The following is a 23207-nucleotide window of genomic DNA, read 5'->3' on the forward strand; positions in this document are numbered from 1 at the left end:
ACACAGTACTGGTGTCCCAGCACATATTGATGCATTAATTCATCACAATATATCATCATCACCTTAATACCACTCTAACATCACCACCTCGACCACTCGCTGAGTGTCTAAACTCATTATTTATCCCCTGAGTATTTTATCACTCCACTATCGCGCTCATCACCACAGCATTCAATCTCCAGCTGGTCCGCCCCGTCACCACACCCCTCCCCCGTCACCACACCCCTCCCCCGTCACCACACCCCTCCCCCGTCACCACACCCCTCCCCCGTCACCACACACCCCTCCCCCGTCACCACACACCCCTCCCCCGTCACCACACACCCCTCCCCCCCGTCACACCTTATCCCCTCACCATATTTATCTTCTACCATTCAGACAGTTAATCTGGGCATTTATTTATCGTTCTAGCCAGGTATTTTATCCCCCTTGCTCACCTCTCCTCCATTTCCTACCTTCAACAAGTGCTGTGGCCGGCGTTGTACAGTCTAGGAGTGGTGGCTGCTGCCTCTCTCAGTCACCCTCTCTCAGTCACCCTCTCTCAGTCACCCTCTCTCAGTCACCCTCTCTCAGTCACCCTCTCTCAGTCACCCCCTCTCAGTCACCCTCTCTCAGTCACCCTCTCTCAGTCACCCTCTCTCAGTCACCCTCTCTCAGTCACCCTCTCTCAGTCACCCTCTGTCAGTCACCCTCTCTCAGTCACCCTCTCTCAGTCACCCTCTCTCAGTCACCCCCTCTCAGTCACCCTCTCTCAGTCACCCTCTCTCAGTCACCCTCTCTCAGTCACCCTCTCTCAGTCACCCTCTCTCAGTCACCCTCTCTCAGTCACCCTCTCTCAGTCACCCCCTCTCAGTCACCCCCTCTCAGTCACCCCCTGTGTGACTTATCACACACCTTCAGTCACGTTAGAAACGTTCAATTAATAGTTTTTCATGACGTTTTGAAACCTTAGAACCTTAGGAGAACTTCCTGCCCTCCTAACCTACCAGAGGACCCTTAACTTGATGTTTTGGGGAAGAAAAAAACATTTATTTTCAGTTATTTTTCATTTTCAAATTACGTCCATTTTCAGCCATACGGCCAAACGGCCAAATTCAGACGTAATTTGTAAGCGGGACAGGTTCATTATTTAGCCTTCAGGAACGTGGACTGAAAGTAGGCCTTTATAAAAAGTTCGAAGGCCTACCCGCTTGTATATCTAGCGACCTCTCGTGGCTGGCCGAGAAGGATTAGGTTGCGCTATAATATATTGGTTTACAGTACCCAGTTTGAGCTTACACTGGAACCAGGAGATTAAACAAATAATACAGGGAGGATTAAACGCTATGAATATATATAACTGAGAATATGTTTCGGCCCTATGTGTTGACACTATGTATTGACACTATGTATTGGCAGCACGTGTTGACACTATGTATTGGCAGCACGTGTTGACACTATGTGTTGGCCCCACGTGTTGACACTGTGTATTGGCAGCACGTGTTGACACTATGTGTTGGCCCCACGTGTTGACACTATGTATTGGCAGCACGTGTTGACACTATGTGTTGGCCCCACGTGTTGACACTGTGTATTGGCAGCACGTGTTGACACTATGTGTTGGCCCCACGTGTTGACACTGTGTATTGGCAGCACGTGTTGACACTATGTGTTGGCCCCACGTGTTGACACTATGTGTTGGCCCCACGTGTTGACACTATGTGTTGGCCCCACGTGTTGACACGACGTGGGAGCAAGTAATACCCCCCCCCCACAACAGCACGTGAGTCAGTTAAGCGCCAGTGTCGGACGAGGAAGTGCCACACTCCGAGCGGGTGTCGCGTGACTGACACACAGGGAGCTCAATTCTCCCCTCAGAGCACCACACAACTCCACCAACTCCCTCACAATATCTTCCACCATTGAGGGCTAAACACAGTGTTTCAGGCGCTCCAGCAGATACTCTTTATACAGAAGAGTGTTGGTGTGGGTGACAGGTGTGTGACCTGGGAGTTTAGACACCTGCTACGGGCTGCTCCCTGGGCAGGTGTGTACTCACCTATTTGTGCTTGCGGGGGTTGAGCTTTGGCTCTTTGGTCCCGCCTCTCAACTGTCAATCAACTGGTGTACAGATTCCTGAGCCTACTGGGCTCTCTATATGTGCGTGTGTATGTGTGTGTGTGTATGTATGTGTGTGTGTGTGTGTGTGTGTGTGTGTGTGTGTGTGTGTGTTATCCAGACACGCACGCGAGTCTGGATAATATAGCCGTGAAAGCCGATCAGTTTTCAAAAGAATAATCTTTAAAACAAATTATATATAATAAATCATAATTGATTGTACTGTAGTGGGGTGAGGACGGGGGGGGGGTGAGGGGGGAGGGGGAAGGGGGGGGGAGAGGAGGGGGGGGGGGAGGCGCCCCCAGCACGACGCTCCGCTCCACGCTGAAACAATATATCATACGAGACAACGGAGAAGTAATTAGGACAAGGGTGATTACTACGGTACTGCCCAACCGCGTCCCACACCATCATCTTACACCAGCCACCCGGCACCCCGAGCCCGCTACCTGGTTGATACCTGGTTGATACCTGGTTGATACCTGATTGATACCTGGTTGAGACTTGGTTGATACCTGGTTGATACCTGGTTGAGACTTGGTTGATACCTGGTTGATACCTGGTTGATACCTGCTTGAGACCTGGTTGATACCTGGTTGATACCTGGTTGAGACCTGGTTGATACCTGGTTGATACCTGGTTGATGGGGTTCTGGGAGTTCTTCTACCCTTAATAATAATAATAATAATAATTACTCATAATATGGGGTGCTACGAGCCGCTCCAAGCAACAGCCTGTTGGACCAAGCTCTCACGTGTCAAGCCTGGCTCCGGGCCTGATTTGGGGAGATGAAGCACTCCTAGAACCACCATTCAGGTACATTCCAGGTATATGTGTTTAAGTCACTACAGAATGGACATAAATATGTTCAGGAACCCGTGCAAGGAAAAGAGACAAAGTTATTCCCATATATTAGAAACCTCCCTTATAAAGATTCTTTTAAAAGCTAACTTTACATTATATAAAAGGATGAAAGGGTATAAAAAGTGGGAAATAAATCACGTTTTAAATACATCAACGCAGAATAGAACACGAAATATAAATTGGAGAAGTTTAGATCCCGGAAAGACCTGGGTAAATACTGGTTTAGAAACAGTGTTGTTGATTTATTGAACAAATTACCGGGTAATATAATAGACGTGAGATCGCTCGATTGTTTCAAACGCAGGTCAGACATATATATATAAGAATGAGTTTGGGGTGGTTATACATAAGACCTGCCTCGTATAGCCCAATAGGCCTTCTGCAGTCTTTATTTTCAACTAATACAGAAAGTTAGTATTTGAGTTACAATCCATATTGTTATCTTGAGGTTATCTTGAGATGATTTCGGGGCTTTAGTGTCCCCGCGGCCCGGTCCTCGACCCAGGCCTCCACCCCCAGGAAGCAGCCCGTGACAGCTGACTAACACCCAGGTACCTATTTTACTACTAACTAACAGGGGCATAGGGTGAAAGAAACTCTGCCCATTGTTTCTCTCCCGTACACCCCGTACAGCCTGTCGTGTAGACTCACTAACTCACCCTAACGGAAACAACTCAACAAACTTTACCTAGCGTTAACTATACATAAACCCACACTGGTAATTTATACTCGAGGAAAAAAAGTAGTTTGTTATCACCCTGGGAGAAATATTTTGCCTGTCAGTTGGCCGTCGACTGTAATAACAAGCTGAAGTAATTTATTGTTCCAGAACATCCATGTTTTTGTAAATAAATATATATATATATACACACATATATATATATATATATATATATATATATATATATATATATATATATATATATATATATATATATATATATATATATATATATTAGGGGTAAAAACTTTTAGAATGCAAATGAATTAAACACATATATGTATATATAACAAATATATATGATGTCCAAACCTCACACGAGATACTGAAGACACAAGGACCGTCCTGGTCCACTACTGGTCCGTCCTGGACCATTACTGGTCCATCCTGGTCCACTACTGGTCCGTCCTGGACCAATACTGGCCAATCCTGGACCAATACTGGCCCATCCTGGACCAATACTGGCCCGTCCTGGACCAATACTGGCCCATCCTGGACCAATACTGGCCCATCCTGGACCAATACTGGCCCGTCCTGGACCAATACTGGCCCATCCTGGCCCAGTACCAAGTCATGTCATGGAAAGAGAATGGAGGAGATGGACAATATAAGGGAAGAGACTGAGATCAAAGGTAGCGTGAATAATATAGGAAAGATGAAGATAATAAGACGATGGTTAGAATAACACGAAAGGATAAAATAAAAGGTAAGAATAAAGATAAAAAAGAGAAACAGATAAAGCAAAGGTTAGAAGCAAAGGAAGAAGAAGAAGGAGAAGAACAGGGTATCAATAGAAAAAAGTTGATATAAATAACAAAAAGTTAGAAAATAGAAAAGAAAAGTGAAAGAAGCGAAAGGTGAAGAAAAGAAAAATCAAGTAACAAGAGAGAGAGAGAGAGAGAAAGAGAGAGAGAGAGAGAGAGAGAGAGAGAGAGAGAGAGAGAGAGAGAGAGAGAGAGAGAGAGAGAGAGAGAGAGAGAGAGAGAGAGAGAGAGAGGGGGGGGAGAGAGAGAGAGAGAGAGAGAGAGAGAGGGGGGGGGGAGAGAGAGAGAGAGAGAGAGAGAGAGAGAGAGAGAGAGAGAGAGAGAGAGAGAGAGAGAGAGAGAGAGAGAGAGAGAGGGGGGGGGGAGAGAGAGAGAGAGAGAGAGAGGGGGGGGGGGAGAGAGAGAGAGAGAGAGAGAGAGAGAGAGAGAGAGAGAGAGAGAGAGAGAGAGAGAGAGAGAGAGAGAGAGAGAGAGAGAGAGAGAGAGAGAGAGAGAGAGAGACAGAGAGAGAGAGAGAGAGAGAGAGAGAGAGAGAGAGAGAGAGAGAGAGAGAGAGAGAGAGAGAGAGAGAGAGAGAGAGAGAGAGAGAGAGGGGGGGGAGAGAGAGAGAGAGAGAGAGAGAGAGAGAGGGGGGGGGGAGAGAGAGAGAGAGAGAGAGAGAGAGAGAGAGAGAGAGAGAGAGAGAGAGAGAGAGAGAGAGAGAGGGGGGGGGAGAGAGAGAGAGAGAGAGAGAGAGAGGGGGGGGGAGAGAGAGAGAGAGAGAGAGAGAGAGAGAGAGAGACAGAGAGAGAGAGAGAGACAGAGAGAGAGAGAGAGAGAGAGAGAGAGAGAGAGAGAGAGAGAGAGAGAGAGAGAGAGAGAGAGAGAGAGAGAGAGAGAGAGAGAGAGGCTATAAGGAGAGCCAAGACAAGTCACATCAAATTTGTTAAGAAAGTTGGAGCATTTAAGGATGAACTGTGAAAGGAAAAAGGTATGTTGGATATGTTGGGTATGTTGAATATGTTGGGTATGTTGGATATGTTGGATATGTTGGGTATGTTGGGTATGTTGGGTATCAGCGCCGATTCGACAAGACGGCGTCTGTGACGAGTCTTTTACACTCCATTTGCGTTCGTCTCGTGTAAAATGTAGAGAATACGTGATATTTTTTTTACACAAAAGCAATGCTAAATTATATACAACTCATTATGGATCAATCTAATGGTTGTGGACAGAGCGCCGTCGACCGCTGCGTGGACTCGGCCACACAACCGGTGATTTAAACCTAAAACACAATCAACCGTCCGGTTGACTCGCTGAACTGGACACGTAATAAATTTGTTTGAGCTGACCTACAATTACCGTCAGTCGACCCATGGAGAGGGAAGAGATCTACCCATGGTGAGGGAGAGACCGACCCATGGAGAGGGAAGAGATCTACCCATGGTGAGGGAGAGACCGCCCCATGGAGAGGGAAGAGATCTACCCATGGTGAGGGAGAGACCGACCCATGGAGAGGGAGAGGTCGACCCATGGAGAGGGAAGAGGTCGACCCACGGTGAGGGAAGAGGTCTACCCATGGTGAGGGAGAGACCGACCCATGGAGAGGGAGAGGTCGACCCATGGTGAGGGAAGAGATCTACCCATGGTGAGGAAGAGGGCGACCCATGGAGAGGGAAGAGATCTACCCACGGTGAGGGAAGAGGTCTACAAATGGTGAGGGAGAGGTCGACCCATGATCCAAGCAGCCTCGAATGACCCAAGTAGTTAAGAACACGAACATTTGGTGTCATTAACCCACTGGCTCCCCACATGGGGCCAAGAAAAAAAGAGAGACAGTCTATAGGGTACAGAGATAAGAGATGGTACCTGGGATCACACGATTTGATAATGGTCCAGGACGGACCGAAAAGTCGTCGTGCAGGGGTGGGTAATCTGTGGCACGCGTGCCAAACTTGGCATACAAACGACTTTAATATGCGAAACGCAAGACACCTTAAAAAAAATAATTAGGTAAATAAATAGCCACCTTCCTTGAGGTGTATATTTTACCTTAATAAAATAGTTGTATTAAGTTGAGTGATATCAAATAAAGAGACAAACACTAATAACTGTTTTAGTGATGATAAGTAATAAAAATATGAAATAAACGTCATTTTTTCAAAGGTGCGTCTCTCAGCGACGTACAACGTTCGTCCTGTTCAGTTAGTTGTTGCGTCGTACGTCTGGAGGCTCCGTTATCATCCTTAACTGTATGTTGGCCTATAATTGTACTAATTTTTGGTTTGTCTCCCTATCAACCTATTGTCACCTTGGTAGGTGAGTGTACGAGTGATTATGGTGAGATTGAGTAAGGGGACTTTTATGTATCATGTCTTAAGGAATGACAAATTAATGTAAGAATGTCTTTAATTATATATTTATGTTATTGTGCTTTAGCCAAGTAAAACGATTCAGAGATTGAGCACTGTAATGTATTGGGAAACTTGAAGAAAAAACTTATGGATGATTGATAGGGTTAAAGCCAGTGACATTTTGTTTCTATAGTGACATGAGGTAATATTTTTTTTTATTAACACATTTACGTACATCTGTATTTGTGCAGCTGCCCTAGACTATATGAAGGGGAGTACAGTGTGTCAAAAAGCTAGCTACGTGATGCTAAAAATCCCCATCACACAGGATGGTTAGTCATACAGAGGCATGTGATAAGTAGTCTGCACTGGCAGACTCTGGGTGCATTATGAGGATATCATCAACACAAGAGTGAATAAGATAGCAGTGATACCGAGTCTCCATCTCGCAGGATGGTTAGTCATACAGGGCCATATATTCTGTAGTCTGCACTGGCAAATTTTGGGTGCAATATGAGGATATCTTCAAGAACACGAGAGTGAATAAAGTAATTGCAAAGCTCCAGGTACCTCATGCCAACTGGTCTCAATGGTCAAATAACTGAGCATTCGGTGATGTAGTGTGGGAGATCATGCCGTAGTTCCTGCTCACAGAGTTTGCACCTGGAGTGTTCAGGATTGGGAGATCCGTCACCTGCAGCCACCTGCCACAGGTAACGGTAACCCAACCTGATCCTGGCAACCACTGTGTCGCACAGTCTGGTCGACGTTTTGTGCTGCCCATAGATGTAGGTTTCAGATCAAGAACAAATCATAGCTTTTGAGTGTTTTTAGGAGTAAAAAAGTGGAGTCTACGGACATTGCCCATACAGTTTCAATACTCGTAAGTCGTTCAATGACCGCATTTGGGTCATGGTGATTCTGAAGGCTAAAATAAAAACCATATGGAAAATCTTGAATAACTGAAGTTAAGTGGCCTAAGTGAACTTCAAAGTGTTTTCGTTCAGTGAACTTAATAGTGAACTGACTATTAAGTGTAAGTATATAAGTGTCTGTGAACCCTACTGGTGACTAATAAGTGTAAGCGTTTAAGTGTCTTACACATAATAGTAACTTATCCCCGTCCAAGTGCGCTTATCCCACCGGACTCGCCAAACATTTAAGTGTCTAGTGACGAAACCTCTACATCTCTCCACAATCATGGCTGCATATTGATTATATCCGAAATACTAAGTATTTGTTTACAACAACAGCAATAACCTTGGGTTGAGAAGCTCGTAAATTATTCAATAAACGCAGACTAAGCGGCCATAACCGAGAAAAGATGTAGATGTTTCGTAGGTTTCATTTTCTTATAGCGACCAAATGGTGAGTTTTTTTTTTACCGTGCGTATGTATAGGTTCTCTTATAAACTGATAACTCTAGCACTGGTTCTTGCTCTCCAACACAGGTTATTGGTCTCCACAACTGGTTATTGGTCTGCAACACTGGCTTTTGGTCTCCAGCAGGCACCCCCTGGTCTCCAAAACTGACTTCTAGGTCTCCGCCCAGCCCGTCCTCTTAAGCTTTCCCCAACGTCAGAAAACTGTCGTGCTAAAGTGCCCTTATCCTAAGCTACCAGAGAACCCAAAACAGAAAACGCGACAGTACGTCAAATACGCCAGCCGCCTCCATTATCTAGTACGACAAATGTTTGGCCTTAGGTAGAGTATACGTCGAAATGCGACGCTCCATTAGAAGGACGAATCGCTCCGCCGACGAGTCCTTACCTCTCCCGTCTCTCCCGTCATGACAACTATGTACACTCGCACTTAGACAGTCACATACCTGAAAGAAAAGAAATAAACTTGTACATAAATGACTTTAAAACCTAGTAAAGCAGTATATATATATATATATATATATATATATATATATATATATATATATATATATATATATATATATATATATATATATATATATATCACGAAAGTAAACACGTGATTAAAAATGTGACAATGTCAGACCACGGAGGAAAAATGAAACAGGAATTTCCTTAAGTACTTTCGTATATTAATACGAAATATTCTTCACTCCTTCTGAAGATGTATTAATATACAAAAGTACTTAAGGAAATTCCTGTTTCATTTTTCCTCCGTGGTCTGACATTGTCATATATATATATATATATATATATATATATATATATATATATATATATATATATATATATATATATATATATATATATATATATAGAAAACGAAGTGTTATAGTGTTTGAGGATTTAAGCCCCACACACACTTAAGACCTTTACTTTAATGTAAAGTATACCTTATAAAGTAAGGTATACTTTACCAGCCACGGGTAAAGTATACCCGTGGCTGGGTATACTTTATTTCAGCGTAATGTTATGATAAGGCTTATAATGTTTTATATCAGTGAGTGATTAATAAAGCTTAGTATACCTTATATTATCGTGATGCTATGGTATAACTGGTATATCCTGCTGGGCTGGGTGATTAAACATCTCCAGAGTATAGCATTTGTTTTCCTTTGACCAATCCTAGTGAATCACCGTGATTGGTCCAATCAATCACTTGTTCTCTAGGGGGTGGAAACTAACAGATTGTCCCATAGAACAAGACCTCCGAGGCCAGCACCCTCTCCCGTGGGACAAGCCCACTGGAACTAACAGGAGCCACCCTATGGAACGAGATCGTCAGGGAAGGGGAGGGGGCAGCAGATGACCCAGTGGTACAAGACCTCCGGGGGCCAGCAGGGACCCCCATGAACCAAGGCCAAGGTCCCCCTTGGCCAAGCAACAGCACAGAAAACGAGCTGTAAGAAGAGGACGCCCCGGGTGTGTGGTGATTTTGGCGGGACGGCTGGAGGGCGGACTAATATATTTATCCCAGAACAAGTCCGTTGAGGAAGCTGAGAACGCGCGTCACGCCCACACAGCCTCCGTCACGCCCACACAGCCTCCGTCACGCCCACACGGCACCCGTCACGCCCACACAGCGCCCGTCACCGTCACGGGGACTCATTTACCTTAAAAATGGTCTTTATGGACGCAATAAACCTTCAACTGGATGCAGGTGACTAACCAGCTTCTCATTAAAGTATTTCTGCCTCGTGTAGGTTACATTCTGTCATTATATTGTTGGTTAGGCCAGCTTTCTTCCCAGGTAATTATAGATGGCTGAGTGGGCAGCGTTACTGTATATCTAGCGTCCAATAAGAATAATCTTGGGCACTATTCCTGCGACGGGGCGAAACATCTGTGATCGCCTCCTTTACACCTAGTGCATCTGTTTACCTGGCTTGACACAGCTTCCTGGGAGCTAGCGGACTGTTGTGGTTTGCAGCCTGGAGAACGACATTCCTCGGCTATTGGGACTACTTCAAGGTTACTGGGCTTCCTGTCCCACAGATCGAGGAAAACAATTGTTTCTGAAACATCTTAACGTGTGATGTCTTACTATGACCCAATCACAGCTTCTGGGGCGTGATGTTGGGCCCAAGATGCCCTGAGTCACTTAAGCTACTGTTAATGGGGAACCAGCCTTTTACCTGTCGCGGGGTACATATGCCGAGGTATTTGGAGTCCGGTGTGTGAGTGACCGACCATTGCGTTCTGTTAGACATACTGTTAGGTGCTGTGTTTACAGCAGTAACTGGATATTTGTCTGGGATTTTATGTAATAAATTATTTGAATATAATAATCCCATCTCAAGAATCGCCAAAATTCAAGAAAACTTGAATTTTGGTGAGTTGATTGTCTTTAAACTGTTGCAGGAGCTGGCGTTGTGTGTACCGGGCAGGGCGGAGCATGGTACCGCTGTCCTGCGGATACATACAGTATCAAATCTCCTTCGTCGCCGCCTTCTGCAGGCTGTGTGTGTGTGTTGGCCAGATCACACACTAGAAAGTGAAGGGACGACGACGTTTCTCAAGTCGATTGTGAGAAAGGAAGTGCCTTTCTAGTGTGTGGTTTGGTCAACATATTTCAGCCACGTTATTGTGACTCCTCGTCTGCTTGTGTGTGTGTGTGTGTGTGTGTGTGTGTGTGTGTGTGTGTGTGTGTGTGTGTGTGTGTGTGTGTGTGTGTGTGTGTGTCTTCTGATCTTGTTGGGCGAGCTGTTGATACTTGGCTTCTCTTGCATCATATCCAAACCACCATCGGGTCACACTAGCAGGCACTTCCGCTAGCAGCGGGCACTTGCTGGACGAAGCCCTCAGAGGCTAGGGGCAGGAAGCCCCCTCGTTGACCAGAATATTAACCTAACTTGAGTTATCGTACTTGGCTTCAAGACCAAGACTTTAATTAGACTCTTGTTGGCGGGGACTGAGCATTAGGGAGAAGGTGACGCCCCACGGTGAAGGACCACTGAACACCAATAACACTGAACACCAATAACACTGAACACCAATAACACTGAACACCAATACAATAATAAACAGCAAAACACAAACCCAATAACATATATCACAAGAACAATATATAGTAGAAAACAATTAAGAACTCTAATAAACAAAACACACACACACATACACACACACATACACACACACACACACACACACACACCCACACACACACACACACACACACACACACACACACACACACACACACACACACACACACACACACACACACACACACACACACACACACACACACACACACACACACACACACACACACACCCACACACACACACACACACACACACACACACACACACCCACACACACACACACTCACACACACACTCACACACACACTTCTCACACAACAAACAAACCAACAAACAAAGACCCCCCTCCTATCCCCCCCCTTAAACAAACACACAGCTTCCCCCCCCCTCATAACAACTACAGTGGAGCTTGTGCACCCCCTTCCCCCCCCCCCCCACATCCAGCTTACCCGAACAAACTCAATGTTTAAATCCCAGCACCAGCTGACCCGGCCGGGCTGTAAATCCCGTATTAAATCGCCGATAAAGACCGCGATAAATTTCGGGTGTCCGGCGATAAATTGGTTATACGCAGAGGTCAATTCTCCATATATCGTCGTGCGACATGTTTTATTGGCGGTAAAAATAGCGGCGACTGTTGTAAATTAACATTAGCAAAACCGTTAGTCTATATTAACTTAACATTAACTGGTGAAAGGCCAATAAAGAGTAATCAAGCCGCAGATCACATGAGAGAGAGAGAGAGAGAGAGAGAGAGAGAGAGAGAGAGAGAGAGAGAGAGAGAGAGAGAGAGAGAGAGAGAGAGAGAGAGAGAGAGAGAGAGAGAGAGAGAGGTAAAAATGCTTAAGCTAAAAAAAAAGTGAGTATGAGAAAAAAAAGCAAGCAACCTTTCCCACTAGACTAGCTGTCAAGCAGCAGTATTAATGATGGGAGCTCTTCCCCCTCCCCCCCCCATCCCCCCACCGCAGACATGAACATCCTGAGCCTCCCTCCCCCCCCCCTTGCAGCAGACAAGGCCCACCTTCCATACCTCAGCACTTGTCTGACGTTTAGGGTGTCAAGTCTTCTCCTCTTGCCGTCAAGAGTATGACTATAGTAGTCTGCTGAGTAATTGTCCTATAGTAGTCTGCTGAGTAATTGTCCTATAGTAGTCTGCTGAGTAATTACACTTTAATATGCTAATGAATATACCAAAATTAGACTTTTTAAGGATAAAATGAACTGTCGTTTCTACCGCATACAAGACTGATCATTTACAATGCCAACCAGCGCCGATACAATCAATACAATTAACACCTGTCCTACATAGAGTGATAGATCTGTTCCACGTGATGCTGTAGTGTGTACTCAACCACGAAAGGTGGTACAAGACCTGGAACAATGAAGAATTACAGTTCCAACCGGCATATGTAATTTTTTTTTACCTATCTTGGGCATGATATCTTTTACCTATCTTGTTTCATGCCCGAAACGCTTTGCGTAATAGTGGCTTTAGGCATTGTATGTACTAGCTCTACCTATAAGTCAAACAATCCTTGTAAATATTTATTGTATGTATGTACCTTACCTAAATAAAATTGTATTGTGTTGTATTGTATCTTATACTCTGATTGGTCAAGAGAGAGGTGCCACAGGACCTAATGAGTAAAGTAAGTCTAGTATACTTTAGTATACTAAGTTACTTTATCTTAAAGTACTTCAAGATAAAGTGACGAAAATATAGCAGGGCAGAGAAGGTTGGGCGGATTACGTACTTCCAGACTGCCAGAAAGGCTTTGATACAGTACTTCAGAGGAGACTAGTATACAAGCATGGGGTAAAAAATTGCCTAACAGACTGGAGTCAGAATGTGACAGTGAGGGGGCAATAAGTCGGAAATGCAAAGGGTGACAAGAGGAGTACCTCAAGGTACTCCTCTGGACCCCTATTATTCCTCATTTATGTAAATAACCTATCGACAGGAGGTGATTTAGGTCTTGTATGTCGACGTTTGAAGACGATGCAAAAGTAATGAGAAAAGTTGTGACAAATGTCGATAGTAAGATTCTCATAGATGAGTTAAAGCTGTAGAGTTGGTCCAAGATATGGCTGCTAGAGTTCAACACCAGCAAGTGCTAGGTGATGGAAACTAACTCCTGGGAGTGGACTTGACACCAAAACTAACTCCTGGGAGTGGACTTAACACCAAACCTAACTCCTGGGAGTGGACTTGACACCAAACCTAACTCCTGGGAGTGGACTTAACACCAAGCCTAACTCCTGGGAGTGGACTTAACACCAAACCTAACTCCTGGGAGTGGACTTAACACCAAACCTAACTCCTGGGAGTGGACTTAACACCAAACCTAACTCCTGGGAGTGGACTTAACACCAAATCTAACTCCAGAAACTTCACGATGACGTCAGCAACATACTCTACACTACCGACTGTCAGAGCATCATTCAGGAAGCTAAATAAAGAGGCAGGGAAGCTTGAGACTCAGATGAGTCCTCGAGATGTTCGACAGTTTTCTCTTGTGGCGTCAAAGTTGTGTGAAAATAGAAGGACGTAGAGGAGCAGGTTGTGGCAGCAAACTCCATTCATAATGTTAAAAGAAGACATGATAGGGGAAATAGGTCAGGAGGCATTGCTTTAGACAACCGGTGGTCACTGAAGCGGGGCCCAAGAGTTAGAGATCGATCGAGAACACACACACACACACACACACACACACACACACACACACACACACACACACACACACACACACACACACATACACACACACACACACACACACACACACACACACACACACACACACACACACACACACACATACACACACACACACACACACACACACACACACACACGAGGCAGAAACCTTTTCCCGCACGAGGCAGAAATAAATGGGCAAAGTTTCTCTCACCCTGAATGCCCCTGTTACCTAGCAGTAAATAGGTACCTGGGAGTTAGTCAGCTGTCACGGGCTGCTTCCTGGGGGGGGGGGGTGTGGGAAAAAAAAAAAAAAAAAAAAAAAAAAAAAAAAAAAAAAAAAAAAAAAATAGTAGTTAGTAAACAGTTGATTGACAGTTGAGAGGCGGGCCGAAAGAGCAGAGCTCAACCCCCGTAAAAACACAACTAGTAAACACACACACACACACACACACACACACACACACACACACACACACACACACACACACACACACACACACACACACATACACATACACACACACACACACACACACACACACACACACACACACACACACACACATACACACACACACACACACACACACACACACACACACACACAGCCCGATAGGCTCAGGAATCTGTACACCTGTTGATTGACGGTTGAGAGGCGGGACCAAAGAGCCAGAGCTCAACCCCCGCAAACACAACTAGGTGAGTACACACACACACACACACAGTTATGCCACTAGACTAGCCCCAGAACTAAGAGGCCTGAGTTACGTGGAAAGGCTGCGTGAAATGCACCTCACGTCACTGGAAGACAGGAGAGCTTAGGGAGACATGATCAGTACCTACAAAATTCTCAGAGGAATTGATAGGGTAGATAAAGATAAACTGTTTAACACGGGTGGTACGCGAACAAGGGGACACAGGTGGAAACTGAGTACCCAAATGAGCCACAGGGACGTTAGAAAAGAACTTTTTTAGTGTCAAGAGTAGTTCACAGATGGAATGCATTAGGAAGTGATGTGGTGGAGGCTGACTCCATACACAGTTTCAAATGTAGGTATGATAAGAGCCCAGAAGGCTCAGGAACCTGTACACCAGTTGATTGACAGTTGAGAGGCGGGACCGAAGAGCCAGAGCTCAACCCCCGCAAGCACAAATAGATGAGTACACACAGCGGGTGGGGGGGAGGGGGGGGAGGGGGGGGAGGGGGGGCCAAGCAGGACCACCACCACGGCTCCCGCAGTTCCCGGGGCTCTTAACACGAAAACATTCGAAAAACAAGAGAAAAATTAGAGCGCCGTGGTGGAGGTTGCCATTACCGAGCGCATATTACCAATTATAAAGTAATTTGTGTGTGTTTACGAGGCGGCGAGAGTGACCGAACAAGTGGCTGAGGCCACACAGCTTAGTGTTACTCCTGCCCACCTGCACTCTCTGGCTCTCAACCCCCAACACACTCAATCACCCCTCCACCACCACCCCCAACACACTCAATCACCCCTCCACCACCACCCCCAACACACAACAATCACCCCTCCACCACCCCCAACACACTCAATCACCCCTCCACCACCACCCCCAACACACACAACAATCACCCCTCCACCACCCCCACCCAAAGGTTGTGACACAGCTCCAAGGGTTGTGACACAGTTCCAAGGGTTGTGACACAGTTCCAAGGGTTGTGACACAGCTCCAAGGGTTGTGACACAGTTCCAAGGGTTGTGACAGTTCCAAGGGTTGTGACACAGCTCCATGGGTTGTGACACAGTTCCAAGGGTTGTGACACAGTTCCAAGGGTTGTGACACAGTTCCAAGGGTTGTGACACAGCTCCAAGGGTTGTGACACAGTTCCAAGGGTTGTGACAATTCCAAGGGTTGTGACACAGCTCCATGGGTTGTGACACAGTTCCAAGGGTTGTGACACAGTTCCAAGGGTTGTGACACAGTTCCAAGGGTTGTGACACAGCTCCAAGGGTTGTGACACAGCTCCAAGAGTTGTGACACAGCTCCAAAGGTTGTGACACAACTCCAAGGGTTGTGACACAGCTCCAAAGGTTGTGACACAGCTCCAAGCGTTGTGACACAGCTCCAAAGGTTGTGACACAGCTCCAAGGGTTGTGACACAGCTCCAAGGGTTGTGACACAGTTCCAAGGGTTGTGACACAGCTCCAAGGGTTGTGACACAGCTCCAAGGGTTGTGACACAGTTCCAAAGGTTGTGACACAGCTCCAAGGGATGTGACACAGCTCCAAGGGTTGTGACACAGTTCCAAGGGTTGTGACACAGCTCCAAGAGTTGTGACACAGCTCCAAGAGTTGTGACACAGCTCCAAGGGTTGTGACACAGTTCCAAGGGTTGTGACACAGCTCCAAGAGTTGTGACACAGCTCCAAGAGTTGTGACACAGCTCCAAGAGTTGTGACACAGCTCCAAGGGTTGTGACACAGCTCCAAGAGTTGTGACACAGCTCCAAGAGTTGTGACACAGCTCCAAGAGTTGTGACACAGCTCCAAGAGTTGTGACACAGCTCCAAGGGTTGTGACACAGCTCCAAGAGTTGTGACACAGCTCCAAGAGTTGTGACACAGCTCCAAGGGTTGTGACACAGCTCCAAGGGTTGTGACACAGCTCCAAGAGTTGTGACACAGCTCCAAGGGTTGTGACACAGCTCCAAGGGTTGTGACACAGCTCCAAGAGTTGTGACACAGCTCCAAGGGTTGTGACACAGCTCCAAGAGTTGTGACACAGCTCCAAGAGTTGTGACACAGCTCCAAGAGTTGTGACACAGCTCCAAGGGTTGTGACACAGCTCCAAGAGTTGTGACACAGCTCCAAGAGTTGTGACACAGCTCCAAGGGTTGTGACACAGCTCCAAGGGTTGTGCCATAACTCAATAACATCTGAAGCTACGGTCTTGAACTATTATCTAGGGATCCAACGCACAGTCTTTATATAAATAAATAAATTCACATATCTGACATGAGTAAAAGAAGTGATTATATTCTTTTAACGTTGTTTTCACATGTCACATGACAAGCGTGAGGCATTGACGGCAAAGAGCCACTTGACAGCCGCGAGCCACAGAACAGTCAAGGAGGTGCAGTGGACAGTCGCGTGCAGCAGCAGCAGCAGCAGCAGGAGCAGCAGCAGCAGCAGCAGCAGCAGCAGCAGCAGAGGCCCTGATACCTGCAGACAACCATCACCTTTATTACAAATCTGTTAAGAAACAAACCAGAGGAATTCTTCCCGGAGAAATATTCCAGTTCGAACGGAAACCTGGAGATCCGCCATGGGGTCTGGAGATCCGCCATGGGGCCTGGAGATCCGCCATGGGGCCTGGAGATCCGCCATGGGGTCTGGAGATCCGCCATGGGGCCTGGAGATCCGCCATGGGGCCTGGAGATCCGCCATGGGGTCTGGAGATCCGCCATGGGGCCTGGAGATCCGTCATGGGGTCTGGAGATCCGCCATGGGGCCTGGAGATCCGCCATGGGGCCTGGAGATCCGCCATGGGGTCTGGAGATCCGCCATGGGGCCTGGAGATCCGTCATGGGGCCTGGAGATCCGCCATGGGGTCTGGAGATCCGCCATGGGGCCTGGAGATCCGCCATGGGGTCTGGAGATCCGCCATGGGGCCTGGAGATCCGTCATGGGGCCTGGAGATCCGCCATGGGGTCTGGAGATCCGCCATGGGGCCTGGAGATCCGCCATGGGGTCTGGAGATCCGCCATGGGGCCTGGAGATCCGTCATGGGGCCTGGAGATCCGCCATGGGGTCTGGAGATCCGCCATGGGGCCTGGAGATCCGCCATGGGGTCTGGAGATCCGCCATGGGGTCTGGAGATCCGCCATGGGGCCTGGAGATCCGCCATGGGGCCTGGAGATCCGCCATGGGGCCTGGAGATCCGCCATGGGGTCTGGAGATCCGCCATGGGGCCTGGAGATCCGCCATGGGGCCTGGAGATCCGCCATGGGGCCTGGAGATCCGCCATGGGGCCTGGAGATTCGCCATGGGGCCTGGAGATCCGCCATGGGGCCTGGAGATCCGCCATGGGGCCTGGAGATCCGCCATGGGGCCTGGAGATCCGCCATGGGGCCTGGAGATCCGCCATGGGGTCTGGAGATCCGCCATGGGGTCTGGAGATCTGCCATGGGGTCTAGAGATCCGCCATGGGGTCTGGAGATCCGCCATGGGGCCTGGAGATCCGCCATGGGGTCTGGAGATCCGCCATGGGGTCTGGAGATCCGCCATGGGGCCTGGAGATCCGCCATGGGGTCTGGAGATCCACCATGGGGCCTGGAGATCCACCATGGGGCCTGGAGATCCGCCATAGATCCTGGAGGGGCGCGCCTCTGGTGACGGGGATGAAGAATGCCGCCAGGAGGAGGAGGACATACCAAGGGCCGGACACCCACAGCAGGAGGCGACCGTAATGGCCGCTCTGGCATAAAAATGTGGACGTCCCAAGATATTCTAAATTTTTATACGAATACTTCCATGCATGGCGGGATCATTTGTACTTCTGGAAGAATCTGGAAACATTATATATATATATATATATATATATATATATATATATATATATATATATATATATATATATATATATATATATATATATATATATATATATATATATATATATTAGAAGACGATGGCCAAACGGGATGAAATATAAATTGTGTTAGAAATATTGGAAGATAATGTATCAATGTTTGGAGTATGAAGTATTTGGAGTATGTTGACCAATCCACACACTAGAAGGTGAAGGGACGACGACGTATCGGTCCGTCCTGGACCATTCTCAAGTCGATTGTGATTATAGAATTACAAAGTACCTGAACTCAAGAAACAGAAGAAATGACGAAATCCTGAATGTAATTGTATTCACCACAGCTCAAATGCCAGGCGGTATAACTCATGCAGTATTCCTCCAGGACTCCCATGGCGTAGCGACCCTGTCTATAAGGAAGGACTCAACATTCAAGAAGCTGTCAATCTCAGGCCGTGAAGGACTCACTGACTACATACCAAGAGCCATAACAATGGGAGGACTTAAGATAATAGTAACATTCCTAATCAATCCTCCAGCAGACGACACAAGTCCCAGGCAGGAGTATGACAGGTACAATAGGAGGGAGTTATTACTATTCAACAGAGAGCTGTCAGTCGCAAACAGGAATGAGTTTCAACTTTTTAATCATAGGGGGGGGGGGATTTCAACAATGACAAGATGGATTATAGGGAACCCCCAGAAGGGATCCAATACCCTGAGGGGTAAATACATGAATGCGGCAACAGGAAAAGGATCGGCGTTCAATCCCCGACCGTCCAAGTGGTTGGGCACCATTCCTTTTTCCCCGTCCCATCACAAATCCTTATCGTGGCCCCCTTTCCAGGGCTATATAGTCGTAATGGCTTGGCGCTCTGCCCTGATAATTCTCTTCCACGGGAATTATGGGTGACGGAGAACCCGCCAAACTTGACTTGATAATTCATATTGAATGAGTCAGCCGCAGGGGAAGTCAATTTCGAACAACCCCCCCCCTTCCCTTATGAATAAACGTTCGTTATGTAATATTTAAGAATCTTGTGGAAGTACTGAAGTAATATCCACTTTGTAATACCCATCACTTATTTCAATATGTGTATGATCATTCTGCGTGATTTTTTGTACAACTCTGAATCATTGTTTGCAGGCGATAAGTCACAATAACGTGGCTAAAGTAAGTTGACCAGACCACACACTAGAAGGTGAAGGGACGACGACGTTTCGGTCCGTCCTGGACCATTCTCAAGTCGATTCTCAAGTGGGCTTGAGAATGGTCCAGGACGGACCGAAACGTCGTCGTCCCTTCACCTTCTAGTGTGTGGTCTGGTCAACATTGTTTACATATTTCCTTGACTACATAAGTGACTACATATTTGATAAAATAAACATTAAATTTGTTTCCATTATTTTATGTTCTTATTTAAGTTGGAATGTTTGGCAAGTTATGATTTTTTCTTCATCGATGTAAATAGTTCAGTCGCGTCTGTTTGTACTCTAACTCACACTTCAGTTCATACGGGAGGGCGTTATTAGAGAAAAGCGCCAAGCCATTACGACTATATAGCACTGGGAAGGGGTCAGGATAAGGATTTGGGATGGGACGGGGGAAAAGGAATGGTGGCCGAGAGAGAGAGAGAGAGAGAGAGAGAGAGAGAGAGAGAGAGAGAGAGAGAGAGAGAGACAGAGAGAGAGACAGAGACAGAGACAGAGACAGAGACAGAGACAGAGAGAGAGAGAGAGAGAGAGAGAGAGAGAGAGAGAGAGAGAGAGAGAGAGAGAGAGAGACAGAGACAGAGAGAGAGACAGAGAGAGAGACAGAGAGAGAGACAGAGAGACAGAGAGAGAGAGAGAGAGACAGACAGAGACAGAGAGAGAGAGAGAGAGAGAGAGACAGACAGAGACAGAGAGAGAGAGAGAGAGAGAGAGAGAGAGAGAGAGAGAGAGAGAGAGAGAGAGAGAGAGAGAGAGAGAGAGAGAGAGAGAGAGAGAGAGACAGAGAAAGAGACAGAGAGACAGAGAGAGAGAGAGAGAGAGAGAGAGAGAGAGAGAGAGAGAGAGAGAGAGAGAGAGAGAGAGAGAGAGAGAGAGAGAGAGAGAGAGAGAGAGAGAGAGAGAGAAGAGACAGAGAGAGAGAGAGAGAGAGAGAGAGAGAGAGAGAGAGAGAGAGAGAGAGAGAGAGAGAGAGAGAGAGAGAGAGAGAGAGAGAGAGAGAGAGAGAGAGACCAACCAACCAACCATGTTGTTCCCTACAGTGCGCCACAGACCTGGCCAATCATTTACATTGGTAACCAGCTTATAGACATTTCCTTCAGTCCTCTGTGACCGGCGGCGGTGGTGGGGGAGGCTGCCGGAGGCCTGCGTGTGGAAGCCAACACTGTCAAGGGGTGACAATGACACATAACCTGGCAGGAGAAAAGGAGGCTGCGAGCATACAGATAATACGGGCAGATGAGAGAGGTGGAGAGCCATCCTTGAGAGAGAGACACAAGAATGGAGAGGTAGAGAGGGGTCACTGATAATGATTGGGGGGAGGGGGGGTCGACGACAGGGCCGCGGGGACGCTAAGCCCCGGAAACACCTCAAGGTAACCTCAAGGTAAGGGGGAGGGGGGGGGGGGGGAATACGACGTTCGCCCGGGACATTTTAACCATAGGCCGGAGTAAGCGCGTCTCCCTGTCCTAGTGAGTTGACCACCAACCTCAGACAAGCTAAATTGTTCTACGGTGTCGCTTCTCTCCAAACAAACCTAACTTACCCAAAGCCAAGCCAGCCTAACCCAACCCAAGCCAGCCTAACCCAACCCAAGCCAACCTAACTCAACCCAAGCCAGCCTAACCCAACCCAAGCCAGCCTAACCCCAACCCAAGCCAACCTAACCCAACCCAAGCCAGCCTAACCCAACCCAAGCCAGCCTAACCCAACCCAAGCCAGCCTAACCCAACCCAAGCCAGCCTAACCCAACCCAAGCCTAACCCAACCCAAGCCAACCTAACCCAACCCAAGCCAGCCTAACCCAACCCAAGCCAGCCTAACCCAACCCAAGCCTAACCCAACCCAACCCAAGCCTAACCCAACCCAAGCCAGCCTAACCCAACCCAAGCCAACCTAACGAAAATATAGAGATAAAAATGTCGTGTCTAATAAATAGCGCGCCACATGTGTGAGACAGGTGTGGACGGTGAGACACATAGGTGACTCTGGTGTACATGAACTCGGGTTCACTTCACAACAATTATTGAAGTGTGTGCAGCATCTTAAGAAGGTGGAAAGGAAGCGCTACATTGAAAGCGGCGGAGATAATGACACATGCGACCCAGTCCTGTCCAGTGGTGGGAGCCTCGTAATGGTGTGTGTGTGTGTGGGTGTGTGTGTGTGTGTGTGTGTGTGTGTGTGTGTGTGTGTGTGTGTGTGTGTGTGTGTGTGTGTGTGTGTGTGTGTGTGTGTGTGTGTGTGTGTGTGTGTGTGGGTGTGGGTGTGTGTGGGTGTGTGTGTGTGTGTGTGTGTGTGTGTGTGTGTGTGTGTGTGTGTGTGTGTGTGTGTGGGTGTGTGTGTGTGTGTGGGTGTGTGTGTGTGTGTGTGTGTGTGTGTGTGTGTGTGTGTGTGTGTGTGTGTGTGTGTGTGTGTGTGTGTGTGTGTGTGTGTGTGTGTGGGGGGGGGGGGGGGGGGAGAGGTCTGCTAGCGTCTTGTCCGCCGCACGGCGTGAGCACATATATGGCGTGAACACATACACGGCGTGAGCACATACACGGCGTGAGCACATACACAGATTGAGCACATACACAGAATGAGCACATACACAGAATGCACACACACACACACGTTGGTGAAAGGTGTCATAAGGGCCACTACCCGCACTCTCCAACTCTCTTGTTGACCCTTAACGTGACCCCAGAGAGACGACCATGGGGTACCAACCCGTCCTCTTAAAAAATACGTCTCAATACCGTACGCTATATCCTCCTCCAACGTACAAATTACGAAGTACTATGAACAGTAGCGATTCACAAAACATCCCCGTTTTCTATGGAATCGGTTGGTGAGGTCAGGTAGGGGGGTGACTTAGGTTTCCTACACTTCAGTTAGCACTTTTGTATTTGTATGGGTTTGTATGGGTGTTGTGGGGTTGAGCCCAGTGGGGCGGGGTGGGGCGCCCCAGGAAAAGGGGGGTGGGGGGGGGGAAGGGGGAACCCAGATACCCAACCTACCCTGTAGCAGGGGGCACCCCGGGGCACCTGCCCAGCGCCCCCATACCCCGGACAAATAACAAAATGCCCTCATAACTCAGTCAACATTCCTGGGTTTTATGATGGCATAAAAAAGCCATATCAAAGGTAAAAACAAATTAAGTGGTGCTGGAGGGCATGAAGGGTCGTTAGTGGGCCCTGTGGGGGGCCCCCGGGGGCATGTTGAGGGCCCCCCGGGGCATGTGGGGGGCCCCCGGGGGCATGTGGAGGGCCCCCCGGGGGCATGTTGAGGGCCCCCGGGGTATGTGGAGGGCCCCCGGGGGCATGTGGGGGGCCCCCGGGGGCATGTTGAGGGCCCCCCGGGGCATGTGGGGGGCCCCCGGGGGCATGTGGGGGGCCCCCCGGGGGCATGTGGGGGGCCCCCGGGGGCATGTTGAGGGCCCCCGGGGGCATGTTGAGGGCCCCCGGGGCATGTGGGGGGCCCCCGGGGGCATGTGGGGGGCCCCCCGGGGGCATGTGGGGG

The 23207-nt window shown here is 47.9% G+C and overlaps 1 protein-coding gene across 1 annotated transcript in view; it reads right to left on the reverse strand.

Moving 5' to 3' along the window:
- The window catches only part of Fbxl7 (F-box and leucine-rich repeat protein 7), a 327726-nt gene that overhangs the window by 132820 nt on the left and 171699 nt on the right, over positions 1-23207 (reverse strand). The gene's annotated exons all lie outside the window — the stretch shown is intronic.

The sequence above is a fragment of the Procambarus clarkii genome, chromosome 39, assembly GCF_040958095.1.
Source record: "Procambarus clarkii isolate CNS0578487 chromosome 39, FALCON_Pclarkii_2.0, whole genome shotgun sequence".
In the NCBI taxonomy this organism is placed as follows: Eukaryota; Metazoa; Arthropoda; class Malacostraca; order Decapoda; family Cambaridae; genus Procambarus; species Procambarus clarkii.